At 38.4% G+C, this 15,966-nt stretch overlaps 1 protein-coding gene across 1 annotated transcript in view; it reads right to left on the bottom strand.

Annotated features, from left to right (window-relative positions):
* VSNL1 (visinin like 1) overlaps nucleotides 1-15,966 on the bottom strand; it is a 123,399-nt gene that overhangs the window by 106,873 nt on the left and 560 nt on the right. The window lies entirely within an intron of this gene.

Below are 15,966 nucleotides of genomic sequence, written 5' to 3' on the forward strand. Positions count from 1 at the left end.
AAATTCAGAGAATTGACTTTATTCTTAGTTATCTACCGCAGGAATCAATTACTGCAATTCAGAGAAACTAGTTGGAATACTGTACAAAGTTTTAGTCTTCCTTCCATTATATCACCTCTTAGTGAGTTTCCTTCTCAGATGCATAACCTTTCCAGCCTATTCCAAAAGTCTGAATACTCCTTACCAGGAACCTCCAGATGGCTCTTTGGGAAGTGGTTCCCACATAAAACAGAAGAAGCTGCTCACTTTATATTTCCTAAATAAGCAAGCCTCAGCAGTGCAAGAACTCAATGTGACTGTCATTGTGCTCTGAGCCCTTATGAATACAGCATGCCTAATTCAAAGGCTCCTGTTCTAAAGTATCTGGTCACTTTGCAAAGGGTTTCAGATGAACCCAATACAAGAGATGGCCCATTGGCTATGTTCAGTTCCATACTTCTTGATTATGAATTTATTTAACTTCTTGATTAAAATGAAAAACTCTTTGAGGACAACAAATATAAACTTATTAACTAACAATAACAATAATACTGAATATCAATAGCATTATTGAATATCAGTTAAAGCTAGGGTTTTGCTAAGCATTTAATAAATGTTATTATTAGTGTTCACAACAATTTCGTGAGATAGGTTATAATTTGTATTTAATAAATGAGAAGACTGGGGGGTCAGAGAGGTAATAATTTTTACCAAAGTTCATCTAGTCATTAAGTAGTAAAGAATTCAAATTTAGTCCTAGCATATAGTCCAATATTCTTTCTATTTTCTTATGCTGCTGATGTATAATCTTTAGATTATTTAGACGATCTTATTCAGAACTTTTATTTTATACCTTTAGAAACGGAGACATTTTTTGAGAGAGATTTTTGCTATAGGGCATGTGCACTTGTTGGAGAGACAGAGACAGAAAGCAAGAAAGCCGACTGAGGGATTGCAGCGTAGCCATCCCTCCTGGAGGGTGATTTCTCACTTTCTCTGTCTGTGGGGGGATGGCCATGCTGCAATCCCTTTTCCTCCATTCTTTCAGGATCTTGGGCAAACACACATGCACCTGGCAGGAATTTTAAGCTGCTAAGTCCAAGACTCTAACCATACGTGGTTGACTACGTGGGAGTCCAGCAACGTAACCATTACGCCATCTGCTGGTCCCCAGAAGCTGAGACTTTAATGAATAAAATGACTTGCCCAAGTTCCTATGAACAAAAAGCAAACTCAGATCAGAATCAGATTAATTGCTTCTATTTTTCAAAATTACGTTACTTTAGAGCCAGCAAGTGGCATAGTGGTTAAGGTGCTGGATTCCCATATATCCAACCATGGTTTGAATCCTGGACAGGGATGCTTGAAGCTCTGGCTGGGTATGTGTGTGTGTGAACCCAAAACCTTTGGAGGAGAATGGAAAAGGGATTGCGATGTGGCCATTCCCACCAGGGGAATGGCTTTCTCTCTCTCTGGCTCTCTGGTGAGCATACAAGCCCTATAACAAAAATCTCTCTCTCTAAAGAAAAAAATAATGTTACTTTAGCAACATAACACTAATCTTTGCTAATATGATGTAATAACACATTTTAATTTGTCCTATTATTAATTAATGTGAAATTTTTAAAAAGTACAATATAGTCACTTTTCTGGATTTGAGATAATTTTAAAGTCACAGATTTTCTTTTTTTCCCCTTAATTTAACTTTATTTTTATTTTTTTAATGTAAATTTATTTATTTATGTTCATTTACTATACATCACTATAGCATACAAAATGAGATTTTCTATCCAGAATACACTGTATATCAGCTCAATCAAACACATCAACATATTTCTTCCCTTTCACGTGGGAAATCATACAGAATGACAAATAAGTCAGTGGGGAAGATTCAGAGCTATTAGTCATTAGTCACTTTGGCATGACTGTGGTCAGATTTCCATCCAGAAACAGAATGGGAATGCTCTCAAAAGATCAGTAGCCAGGGCACTCCAAGAAGTTTCCTCAAGCTTCTTGGCCTGTTATTCCATTTATTCCCTTCCCTCTCCTGTTCTTCCTTTCCCATCGAGTGTGAACCTTATGCATCTACACATACACTTGGTGACCTTTTCAGATAGGGTCTTTTTTGTTTTTTCCTTTTTTTTGGGGAGAGGTTTTTGCTATAGAGGGTGTGCGCTCACCAGAAAGACAGGGAGAGACAGAGAGACAAAAAGTGACAAATCACTCCCCCTCCCCCCAGCAGGGATGGCCACGCTGCAATCCCTTCTCCTCCATTCTCCCCTTGGGATCTTGGTCATGCACGCACACACGCCTGGAGTGAATTTAAGCCACCAGGTCCAGGACTTGATCCGTGGTCAACTACAAGGGAGTCCAATGACATAGCCATTACGCCAACTGCTGGTCCCTTAGATAGGGTCCTACTATGCCATGATCTTCCTGCCTCAATCTCTTGAGCAGTTGAGACTACATGGACCTACCACCATGACAGGTTTTTCATAGTGGGCTCGGAACCTAACCAGGCCTCCCCCTGGCCTCGGCCGACTGAGCAGCATACACAACCATGTTCTTTTTCTTTCTTCTTCTTTTTATTTTTACTTTTCTTTCTCCTTTTTCTTTCCTACCTTCTCTCACTCTCTTCTTCCTTCCTTCCTTCCTTCCTTCCTCTGTCCTCTCTCTTTGTTTTCTCTTTCTTTTGGAAGGGAAAATAACATTCATTAAAGACTTCGTACATGTCAAAAACTGTTCTAAACTATTTCGAAGACATCATATTTAGCTCATGACTAATCCAGCAAGCATAATTTTTATTTTCTAAGATGCGGACAATTTGTTCAAAGAGATTAGGCCTAACTCTACAGCCACATCTCTCATCGGCCTATACTCCTCTCTAGTGAGGGCTGCTATGTTTCACATAAAACAGGCTCTTGCCTATTTGCCGACTGGGACGTATAGACCTTAGCTGGGTACTGATCCCAATAAAATATAAAAACACTTATGAGATTTGAACACTGAGTGGGTAGTTAATTTTTTTTTTTGCTCTTTTTCTAACAATGTGGATATGTCCTTATAGATAGATACATATTCATAGACAAAATTACATAATGTTTTAATTTGTCCAAAGTAACCCATTAGAGCAGGGTAGGATACAGATGTAAGTAAAAAAAATATAATAATAAAAAAGTGACCTTATAGGGCCAGTAGGTGTGTGGCAATTAAGGCATTGGACTTCCACATAGCTGACAGTGGTTTGAGTCCCAAACCCGAAAGCTTGAAAATCATGCCAGGTACATATGTGTGTATGTGTGTGTGTGCACACGTATGTGCATGTGTGCATGTGCGTGCCCAAAATCCCATGAAGAGAAAGGAGAAGGGATTGCTGCATGGTCATCCTTCCTGGGGGGATGATTTTTCACTTTCTCTGTCTCTCTCCAGTGAGTACACATGCCCTATACCAAGAGCTCCCCACCCTCCAAAAGGAGTGGTATTAATAATGGTTACATCTGTATGATGGATAAATGGGGGTTCATGACATCATTTGTTCTAAATATGTATACTTTCTATAATAAATCTTCCCTCCATCCCCCAAAAAAAGGCCAGTACAGATTAGTTTTAGATTGGTAGAGAAAAGATCCTAGGCTGTGTGACCTTGGGCAAATTACCTTCCTAAGACATAATATCTGAATCATGAAGTGAAGCTTGCCTTGCAGACACTTCCCTTGCAGAGCTGCAGCGTGGAATCAGCTAAGTAATGTGGGCCAATATCCAACACAGTGCCCTGTATATTAAATTCTTTTTACAAAATTGCTTGCTATTATTATTACAAGGTATAAGTGATCAATGCTTTCATTTGTTTTCTCTTGATACTTGGCCTAGAGATAGCTTCTAATATTCAGATGAATTCAATTTTGGGTAACAGCCAAAGATGAATGATACACACCCCCTGTGTACATGGTCTTCCACTAGCACCCTTCTGGAACACTGCCAACTTTCCAAGCTTTTCCTGTACTATTGATTAACTGGGTTTAGATCACTTTCCTCTGCCTCTTTCTAGTTTACACCAATTTCTGCTTTCTAATTCCTACACCAGCAATTCTGGCTGAGGCCTCTTGTTTTAAGAATAAATCACATGCCAGGGCCACCAGGTAGTGTGGTGGTTAAGGACGCTGAACTCCCACATGGCTGACCATGGTTCAAGTCCTGGACCTGCCTTCTTGCTTTTTCTCTTTCTCTCTCTCACTCTGTCCCTCTCTGGGCAAAATAAAATTAATTAATTAATTAATTAAATTAAATAAGGTAATTCTTTTTTTTTAAAAAAAGTAGAAATCATATGTCATTTTGTATCATTCTTAGTATAACCTGTGTATTGAACATGCTGGCTATATAGCCTTATTCTCTCCTCACTGAATCAGATATGCCCGATGAAGTGTCTGTTTCTCACCCTGAGATACTTTTGGGTGGATATCTATTTTTTCAGGTCACTTTCAGGTATCAGAAAAGTGGGTAGGATTAGATATCATGAAGTTCTAATTTAACTATAAATTTTGACAATATATTTAATTCAGTCTCCCTTTTCTCTAATTTTGAACTAGGATTTCAATGTAGTAGTGGGGAGAGACAAGAACCTGCTTGACTTCTGTGTATGCTTCCCTCTTCTATTGTCTGTTCTGCTGCTTCTTAGGTGAGGGCAAGACAAGGGGGTTATATAAAAAATAGGTGAAGTCTTACTTGGCTGGTTTGACTGTAGTTTGACCATCGGCTCTCTGTGAGTCTGGTGCTGTTTCCTGTTATCCTGGCATGTTTGAGGCTGCTAATAACTACTATCTGGGAGTTTCTGAACTCTGCTGGGGCTATGCACAGCTGACTTCCTTTTCCTCTTATTCTCCTGGCTTCCAGTGGTACGTCTCTCTGCAGAGGACTTAGACATTTATCAGACATGGTGTCCTCTTTCAAGGAATTCCACTTTTATAGGGGAGCTAACACGTATGTAGTGATTATGAGTCTGGATGTACTAAGAGAGGACTGAGAAATAACTTTTGGTTAGGGTGACTAAGGAAGAATCCCCAGAGAAGGAATCAGAACTGTGGGCAGCTCATGAGAAGTCCTTTCTATAGTCTCTGCAGAGAATTCATTGTCCCTGTTGACCTGTGTGAGCAACCTCAGAGTGTGTCCAAGATTTCCTGTGCACACTTGCATATATGGGTCTCTTGTTTCTCTTGCCATTTTCACTGTCCCTGCATTGTTTGGATCTGTATACACATGGTTTCAGGAATGGAAGGCCTACCTACCCTCATAGGTCTCTCAACCCTAGTAGTACGAAAATCTTAGTTCTAAAGCTCACCTGCTAGGAAAAACCTGCCCATGGTTGCCTTTCTTTCCTCTTTGGAAACAGATATGCTCACTCCACTGAGAGATAGCTGTGGGTTGCAGTTCTACAACCACAGCATGAGGAAGCCTGAGGTCAATATGGAGGTGTTTCAAACCTTCAATAACTGAATACTTTCCTCCAGATTATCTTACTTCCTTTTTTAAAAGAGATTTTTGCCATAGGGTGTATGCATTCTCTGGAGAGAGACAGAGACAGACAGTGAGAGGAAAAGTGAGAAATCATCCCTGCAGGGGTATGGCCATACTGCAATCCCTTCTCTATTCCCCTCCTGAGATTCTGGGCATACATGCACATGACTAGAGTGATTTTCAACCCACCAGATCCAGGACTTGAAACGCTCCTCTCTCTCTCTCTCTCTCTCTCTATATATATATGTGTGTGTGTGTGTGTGTGTGTGTGTGTGTGTGTGTATACATATATATAACATACTATATAGAGTATATGTTAAAATATATAGTGTATTATATATAATAATATATAATATACACTATATATTATATAGTATGTGTGTGTATGTGTATATATATATGTATATACACACACACACACACACATATATAATAAATTTCATTGAAACCCTGGTTTCAGTAATCATAGATTTATCATTCTGAGGACCTGAAGTGGGGATAGGGAGCAGACAGGAGACTTACTTTAGCAGATATAACCTCAACATACTAAATTTGCACAATTGCTACCTTTGTTCTTAAATCACCTTTTAAAAATAACAAATTAGGAACCAGGAGTTAGTGTAATGGCTATGTTGCTGGATTCCCATGTTGTCGACTGTGGTTCGAGTCCTGGACCTGGAGGCTTAAACTCACGCCAGGCACGTGTGTATGCGTGCCCAAGATCCTGAGAGGAGAATGGAGGAGAAAGGATTGCAGCGGGGCCAGCATTGGCATGGTGATTAAGGTACTGGATTCCCACATGACCAACTGCAGTTCACATGGCCAACTACAGTTCAAGTTCTGGACCCAGTGGCTTGAAAGTCATGCTGGACACATGTGCATGCCTGCCCAAAATCCCAAGAGAAAAATCAAAGAGAAGGAATTGTGGCATGACCATCACCCTTGGGGAGTTATTTCTCACTTTCCCTCTCACTGCTTCTCTTTGTCTGTCTCTGGCATGATTATGTGCCCTATAGCAAAAACTTTAAAAAATAGATAAACTATAGTCATAAAGTTGAATTATATTAATAATAAATTTCTTACCCTGACACAATACTACATAATCTGAAAAGTGTGTTCACAATCACCTCACTCTCACCATACCACAGATCTAGAGAGGGTAGATAATGTTATTCTCTGCAAGAAAAAAACTAAAGCTCAGAAATGTGTGGTAATTTCCCACTATGATGTTGAAAGCACAGCCATAATGCCTGAAACACACATTGAAGGACTCTTTGGTTTGTGTACTTTCCATTATAGTTCAGCTTTGGTATTCTTAATGCAGTTATCCCAACTGATTTTTTTTTAGAACAGTGAAATAAGTATCAATAATACATAATAAGTATATTTTAAGATAATATGCCTATGCAAACAGGTGTGGGAAGATAAAGTTGGGCAAAGGGAAGCATATATGTTGATCTTCACTACAGAACTATCCAGACTTAGCATTCATATGAAAATGTGTACTGGGAATATCTAAGAGTGGGTTGTAGTATGCACATCTCCCTCCCACAATAAGTTACCACAAAACTCTTTGAAGGGAAATACCTATCAGTTTCAGAAATATATCTTTAAAGAAACAAAATCTAAAATGCCCGTGCCACCAAGTTTAAATAACTCCCTATTTTCAGTTATGCATTCGTAAGGAACTTCCAATAGATCTTCCCTTTAATGATGTTTTATAAGCACTGATTTGTTATAAACTATTGTGCTTAAATGTGCTTAAAATATATTAGTCTATTATAGTACACTGGATATATTATATATGTATGTATCTATGGATATGTATCTCTTCCCTACCCTTGCTTTGAGCACCAGTCTCTGCTCTTGGCCAGTGTGCATGTATACTTCTGCAAACACTCAACGAATGAGGACTCTGATAGGCCAATCCTAAACATCGCTTGAACCTATGTGACAGTGTTTTAAGTTTTACTTTGTCCTCCTTTTCTGCCCTTTATTTGGTATTATCTGATGGTTGCTTACTTGATGGGCAGAAGATATGCAAGTGATAATGTCAGACCTGGCCTAAGGGGTGATATGGCTGTCTCCTGAAATGTTTTATAGGTGCTCAAGGAGTGGAGCAGTAGGGGAGGGGGTCTGGAGAGCCAACAGGGGCCTTTAGCAGATATAACCTTCATGTACTAATTTGTGCAATCACTACTTTTGTTCTTAAATCACTTTTTAAAAATAATTATTTATTTTAATTTGACCAGAGAAAGACACACAGAGAGAAGAAAAGTGAGAAAGCAAGCCACCAGGTCTGGAACTCGAACTGTGGCTGGCCATGTAGGAGTGTCCAGTGCCTTAACCACCACACTACCTGCTGGCCTCATCACCTTCTTAAAAAAGACAAACTACAGGGGACAGTAGTTGGCATGGTGGTTAAGGTGCTGAACTCCCGTATGGCCCACCCCAGTTATGTTAATATGCAGTTATTATTATTATTTATTATTTATACTTATTTCACTGTTTTGAAAAAAAAAATCAGTTGTTATAAGTACATTAGGAAGACAAAATTTGAACTATAATGGAAAGTACACAAACCAAGGAGTCTTCAGAGGTGGGACCAGCAGATGGTATAATGGTTACATTGCTGGACTCCCACATGGCCAACCACAATTTGAGTCCAGGATCCAGTGGCTTGAAACTCACACCAGGCATGTGTGCATGCATGCTCAAAATCCAAGGAGAATGGAGGAGAAGTGATTGCAATGTGGCCATACCCCCTGGGGGGTGATTTCTCACTTTCTGTCTCTCTGTCTCTCCAGTGAGAGCATGTACCCGATAGCAAAAATCTCTAGATGTGTGTTTATCATTTCTTTTTCTTAGAATAAAAGGTAAAGAAAAGAGGATAAAGATTAGGAAGGCTGATAATAATGTTAAGGTAAAAGAATAGCTGAAAGGGAATACATTTAAAAAAGGAATGAGAGACACAGGGAGGTTGAGGTCTCAGTATAGACCTTTATTTCTTCCTTCCTAAAATTCTTTCTGCTATGCATCCATACACCCTTTTTATTTCACTTGATTTAATTGCATTTATCTGTTATCCCCATTAGACATAAATTCCTTGAGAGCTGGGATTATGCCTTCTTTAATGGTGGGTGTTCCACATTGACTATAGGGTCTTTGGCACATTTCCTCAATTTGTCTTATTAGGTAGTTTAGGCACTGTTAAGTGTTATTTGCTCTTCAACAATTAAATTCCTCACTCAGAAGTTCCACTGTGAATAGGGTATGACAATCCAGTAACCAAATTTATTTATGAGCTATTGATCTCTGGCAAAAATAATAATGATAAGAATAACTATCATTTACTGCACATCTTAAATGATGAGGCAATAGAATCTTTACATATGTAGTCTTCTATTTTCTGTTCAAGAATCCTGTGATTTATCATTGGAAACTGAGAATGAGAGGTTAGATAACTTATTCTAGGTCACAGAACTAATAAACAGCAGAACTGGAGATTTTTTACTTAGACATATCTAGCTTGAAAACTCTTGTTTACATTTCTTCATATAATTTTTTTTGAGCCAACAAAAATCTTGAGGAATGTTCTTATTTATGATCTTAAAGTGAAGAAAGATTATTACGTAGATAGTTTTATCTCACCCTGAAGAAAAAAACCTTTGTATTTTTAATGAAAAATTGACAATTTTTGTATGTAAAATTTAAATTTACTTTACAGTTTATTTTTTTTATAAAGTTTCCTATATGAGAAAGAAAGTAGACACCAAACACTTTAAATAAAAATTACAGAAAAACTTGGAATTCTGGAATGAACATAATGATTTTCAATTGCTAAATAAAAATTTTAGGGTGCCATTTTTTTCTTAGAGTTTTATTTGTTTATTTGCCTTAAGGTGCATGAACTTGTGGGGCGGTTGGAAGGGAGGGACAGAGATAGCGAGAGGGAAAGTGAGAAGTCACACCCCAGAGGTAAAGGTCATGCTGCAATCCCTTTTCCTTTATTCTCCTCTCAGGATTTTAGGTGCTCATGCACATTCCTGGTGTGAATTTCAAGCTACCAGATCAAGGACTTGAATTGTAGTCAACCACTGATGTAAACGCTAGGACATCTGCTGGGCCTAGGAAGCCATTTTTTTAAAGTTCTGCTTTAGGCAACAGACCAGAATGAAATGGAGTCACTCATGTTAGATAGTGTCCCACAAAGAAACTAGATTTCCTGAAAATAGGAAATTCCAGTATACCTAAGTCAATGCTATAAGGAAATAAAATGTATGTACATCTTGTGGCTTTCTTAGGAATGTGCATTTGAAATAACTCTAAATACTACCTAAACTCATTAGACTTTATTTTATGAATATCTTTATCGCCCAAATACTTTTCTCATTTCAGACTCTCTGTCTCCACATTTTGCTTTGTTTAAGATTAAGCAAAGTGACTCCAGGTGATCATAAGGTTGTCCTACTGTCCTTACATTAGAATTTAGACAGTCAATGCTGTATAAGACTCCTCGTTCCTCCCCCATCTCTTTTGTAACCTTTGCCTTTAAAATCATCCTGAAATCTGTGACACATTGGCACGTATTAGCTGGGGCAACTTGAATTTTGTGATGTCTAGGTGGTCACCCTAACCCTGGCCCAAATAAATTCTTTGCTTAACTTGCTTACCCTTTGCTTTCTTTTTTTTCCCATAGATTGGTACCATTGACCCATAATCAAATGCCAAGAATTCCACCAAACAGAAATTGCTAATTGAAAGTTGCACTTGTACCATTCTGATACATTAAAAATAAAACATTATATTAATAAGCTTTTTGACTTTCTCGATAATGCTTAATGGATCTCCCTTGAGACATTTTATTAATAATTTAAGACTGGATTTCAAGGCATCAGAAACAAACACATTAATCTTACACTAATAAAAGCAATGTAAAATATAAAACACTGGAGCACCTGTGGCACCTGATTTCTATTTTTAAAAATCTCAAACTGCAAAAAAATTCAAAAACATAAAACAACAGAAATGTTAGGGTCTGGTTATCTGCATTAGAACAAAATTCACCTGATTTTCAAAGCACATTTAACTTGTTAATGATTTGCAGAAATATCTGTTTACACATAGTTCCTCAAAGTTCATAGTCTTTCAAAGCCTAAACGATAATAAACAAGATCCCAAGAAAGGAGAAAAAAAATATAAAGTGACAGATTTGACAGATTTCTATTTTTCAGAAAAGTACCTATATGACCAAGAAGTGAGAAAATAAGATTCATTCTATGGCACCATAATACTTACAAGTAAATTTGGTTTGTTAATACTTTGTCTTTTATGAGCAATATTTCATAAAACAAAATCTGTTTAATTAAAAGAGTCCTACTTTCTATAAAGTTTAGCAGTTGTATTAATGCACTGAGCTCAACAGTAACTTGGTAAATGAGAGTATTCCAAGTCTTAATTATAATTTGTAACAATAGGAAATAAAATGCTTACCTGGAAATAATCTAACAAGTCACTGAAATACCATATATATATATATATTTTTAAATAAGCAACTGGTGGTTTCATAGCTAGCCATCTATGTTCAGATTTCAGGGAAACAAGGCAGTAGAGAAATCCAGAGAAAGCCTAAAATGCATGACAAATTACCCTATTTGCATGCTTTAAGTTAGCTGATAAGGGTATAGAACATCTCTTTAATGTATTCACAGGCACCTTATTATTAAAGTGTCAAATCTCTTTGAGGATGCTTCAGTAATTTGCTATTCCATTCCTGAATCATTCATTAAATAGTTTCTAGGCACCCCCCATATCCTTCCATTAGTAAAGTTCTCAATGAATTAAACAGGGAGCAACTCACACTATTTTGATTCATTTAACAGAGCACAAGTTATCTTTAGAAACAATCTGTAAATGAGAAATGCAGTGTTGTGGTCCCTTCACGGTGTGAACCCGTTAAAATACTCTCATAGCTCAAGAGACCATAATTTGAGTAAGTGAAGCACGCAGCTACCATAATCGATATTTATATTCCCTCTTTGATTCAATTCATGTAAATATATATAAAAATAATTTACTTGGTAACTTATTAAGAGATAAAAGAAAGGATGCTTATAAAAGCATCATAGAATACATTTAGAAATAGACTTTTTAATCCACTTACACTTCTTTTTTAAAGAAATTATCTTTTCAACTTTATTTATTTATTATTATTGTTATTTTAAATTTGACTAGAGAGAAACAGGGGAAAAGTGAGAAAGCAAGCTTCCCAGGTCTGGGACTTGAACTGTGATTGACCATGTGAGAATCCAGCTTCTTAACCACCACACCACCTACCAGCCCTTCCACTTACAAATCCTTACAAAAAATAAATTATAAAATAATCTTTAGTTTTTTTATTAACAAAAATATTAAATCAATGTTAATTGTGTACCTGGTTTTAGAAGAAATAATTAATTTCTTGATATAATTAACAAGGCACATGCAACTGATTCTTATTAGAACAAATAATCAACAAATATTATTGTTTCTACTGTAAAATATAGTGTATATATACCCTGGAAATATAAAAAAAATTAAAATCTTTCCTTTTATAGGCTGTGACTTTATATTACAGTATGTTTTTAAGTTAAAAAATTAATATACTGTTTTTTTAATATATTGGAGGGATGAATTAGGCAATTTATAAGGACCCCATGCCATTCATATATTCTATTAATTGTGTGAATGAACCAATGGGATAGTGAAAATATAATTTATTAAATTATCTCTCTACTATTCCATTCTTTTAAAAAAATAATATGTTCATATCTACTACATATAACTGAGATGGTCATTGTCAATTTAAACCTTGGATTAATTGCCTGTGATCCCTTTTATAAAACAGACTTTCTCTAGTCCTAAATAATCACTAGGGGACCAGAAGATGGTATAATGGTTATGTTGCTGGACTCTCACGTAGTTGACTACAGTTTGAGTCCTAGACCTGGTGGCTTAAAACTCACATCTGGTGCATGTGCGTGCATGCCCCAAGCCCCAAGAGGAGAATGGAGGAGAAGGGGTTGTGGTGTAGCTATCACCTCTGAGAAGTAATTTCTTGCTTTCTGTCTCTCTGTCTCTGTCCAGTGAGTGCATGCACCATATGGCAAAAATCTCTCTCAAAAAAAAAAAAATCACTAAATTTAGGAGTAAACAAATCATTCAATACAAAGAAAAAGATGTTTAGAACCACATTTAAATATACTACTTTTATCAATTAGAAAACCACGTTTGATATTGATACATTATCACTCTATAAAACTCCCCAGAGAATTCTTCCACTATGTTTGTGATCTGTACCTATACATAACTCAAATAGAGACCCTCTAGATTGCCCAGGACAACATTTCTCTTCAAATTGTCCATCACAGAATGTGATTCACAGTATAACAAATCAAAGGAAAGCATTTAACAACTATAGGTCTCTGAGTCTCTGCAGAGACTACCAGGTACTCAAAATAGCTTGAAATGGGATTGAAAGACTAAACATCTACTAATCCAAGAACATTTGCTAGGAATGAATTAATTAAAGACAGAGTTTGTCCCAGATTAGTAACATTTGCCAAGAGGGGAGGGGTGAAATTAAATTGTTAATTGGTGAAATTCACACCTTGCTTCCTTAGCTTCCACAGCTTCTGGCTTTCCTTTGGTCTTGCCTCTCATCCAACAAGTCCCTCCTCATCTAATACCTAGTTTTTTCTCTCCCTTTCCTCCCAGATAAAAATATCACTGGCATTTTTCCTAAAGATGGCATCAGTAGTGGTTATGTCTATCTTTCTGAGAACCTGGGAAATTAAGTTTTTTAGAGAAATAAAACCAAACCAGGAGGACCTCAATTATCTTTAAAAGCCCTAGACCTTTGTTGTGTAGGCAGTTAAGAAATTTTTTATGGAAGAGAGGGAGAAAATGAGGGAGAACTTAGAAGAAATTGAAATACCAAGGGAGAAGAAAGGAGGACAAAGAGGAAGGAAGAAAGGAAGGCAGGCAGGCAGGCAGGCAGGCAGGCAGGCAGGCAGGCAGGCAGGCAGGCAGGCAGGCAGGCAGGCAGGCAGGCAGGCAGGCAGGCAGGCAGGCAGGCAGGCAGGCAGGCAGGCAGGCAGGCAGGCAGGCAGGCAGGCAGGCAGGCAGGCAGGCAGGCAGGCAGGCAGGCAGGCAGGCCGGCCAGTTGGGCATTTCATATTGTCTGCTTTGCATCTCCATCCAGAAAGACAGGGAGAAATCTGCACAAGAAGAAGATGAAAGATATGCGCGAAGAAAAGCTGTGCAAGTGCCTTAAAAACTCTAAAGGTTTTTAAAGCACTGCACTACTCTCCTCTACACTCCTCTACAGCGCCACTTCAGGTTAAACCAGTCAAGTATTCTTCCTTCAGTCTTCCGGCTCCCTCCCTGCCCCTTCTCTGCAGGTGCCTTCGCAGGGAGGATTTCTGTGGAGGCTAGAGAGAGTTAGGCTCTGATTAGAGTTCTGCCTTCTAGGAGTTAGGGAGAGCTGACAGAGCCCACTGAGTATTTACACTGCAGCTTCCTCACTCTACTAGTTCCTAATCTCTGCAGCTGCAGCATTTTTGGAGGAGGTTAGCTGGGCAGAAGCATAGGAATGGCAACTGCAGTGTCTCTGAAGGCTGAATTCCCTGAAGGATTCTAGGGGCCAGCAGAGGGAAGATATGGACCCTGGGCAGGTCTCAAGCAGAAGCTGTGGAGTCTGAATGATTGGTGAGTGCTCTTTGAAAATACCAAGGATTTCAAAGAAACTGACTGAGATGTACTGGGGGCCAGAAAGGCCAGATGAAACATGCAATGAGATGGGTGTACTGGAGGCAAGGAGCAATAGAGAAGAAATAGCAAGAGATCTTATGAGGTCTTACAAGAGAAGCAAAGAAGAGAAATGTGATGGGAAGCAGGGACCCCTGGAGACTATCTTGAAGGATTGCTGAGAGCAGACAGTGCTTTATTTGAAGACTGCAGCAATGTCACTGAGGGTTCTGCAAACTGCAGAGAGAAGGGAACATTGCTACTCAACATGTCTTTTTAATGGTTTCTTCCCTAGACTAGAAGTGAATTGACTTTTCTTTAACTCCATGGTTCTGACCTCAGTTTCCTCACATATAGAACAAGGGGTTTAGCCTGGATGGCTTTCAAGGTCTCTTCCTCATCTGATTCTCTTACAACGGTCAGCCTATGCAGCAGGGAATCCAAGACCAAACATGTAAGAGCTTTTAATACCAGAGTCTTCCCTTTCCCTCCACCACCCATTTATCAATGCAGCCCAACACCTGCACCATTCATTGCGCTGATGCCAACGCTCAGTGATGACATGGAGCATGGCTCACGTGTGACGAACAATTGGTCCTTCTGCCCTCGAGTAAGAAAGAAACAAAGGAGGCAGAATAATTTATCTTTGGATTTCTAAGGAGACGCTATTCTCAAATTTTTTATTTCAAATTTCATCTATTTACATAAACGATAACTTCCTTTGAGGGGTTCCAAATAGTTACACTGACACACGGATAGTATATACTTGGTGTTTTCTATACCCACTGGCATTTCCATTTCATTTTAGTCTCCGAAATATGGACAGGAGGGCAACTCTAGAAAAATGGATTCCCACTCTGGCATCTCCCAGGGCACTGATCGGTGCAGGGCTGAGCACTCACCATTTCCTCACCTCCTCCCCAGACAACATTCTCATGCCCCTGAGGGTTTTTAGCAATCTGATTTCCACAGGGGTTTGACCTTGCAAAGATCCTTCTTCCAGTTTCTGGACAAGGAACAGCTCATTTTAACTCAAAATACAAAATGACCTTTTCTCCTTTAAAGAAACACTTACAAACACATCTGGGTTTACAGCCCCTCCCCCCCTGCATTTCAGAAGGCAAATACAGAATGCAAAGGTAGGTAACTAGTTTGGGTCTGACAGATCCCATTCCGCGCCTCTGAGTCTCAAACTGCAAAAACGACGGTGCAGTAGAACATCTTTCCCTTTCCTGCCCATTCACCATCGTGACAAAAAATCAAAAATGAAAAATTATTTATGCATTTCTAAATACTAAGAGAGGAATGCGCTTATTTTGCTCCAAACTCCGTGGATTTTAAATACTAACAGCCCCCTTAGAATTCAATCTGATTTCCACACCAATCTCATCCACTCTGTTTTACTTAGCGAACACCTTTGCAGCTCTTTCACGGTGAGAAAAATGGTGCACCAACCCCACAGATGACAGGTTGGTACTTGACTGCAACCGCTCAATAGTTTATCAGCAACCAGAAAACTTCACAATCGGTCAATTAGGTACTTAAAATCTGTCTGAGAAAATCCGCCTATTTATACGTTTAACTAAAGAAGCATCTCAGTTTCACCTATTTTAAATTTAGCCTAAGACAATCCCCCAACTCGCGCATATAAACACTCCCCCTTCCCCCATCCCCATTATTCCAACTCCC

Source organism: Tupaia chinensis, unplaced genomic scaffold (assembly GCF_000334495.1).
Source record: "Tupaia chinensis unplaced genomic scaffold, TupChi_1.0 Scaffold000045_1, whole genome shotgun sequence".
Classification (NCBI taxonomy): Eukaryota; Metazoa; Chordata; class Mammalia; order Scandentia; family Tupaiidae; genus Tupaia; species Tupaia belangeri.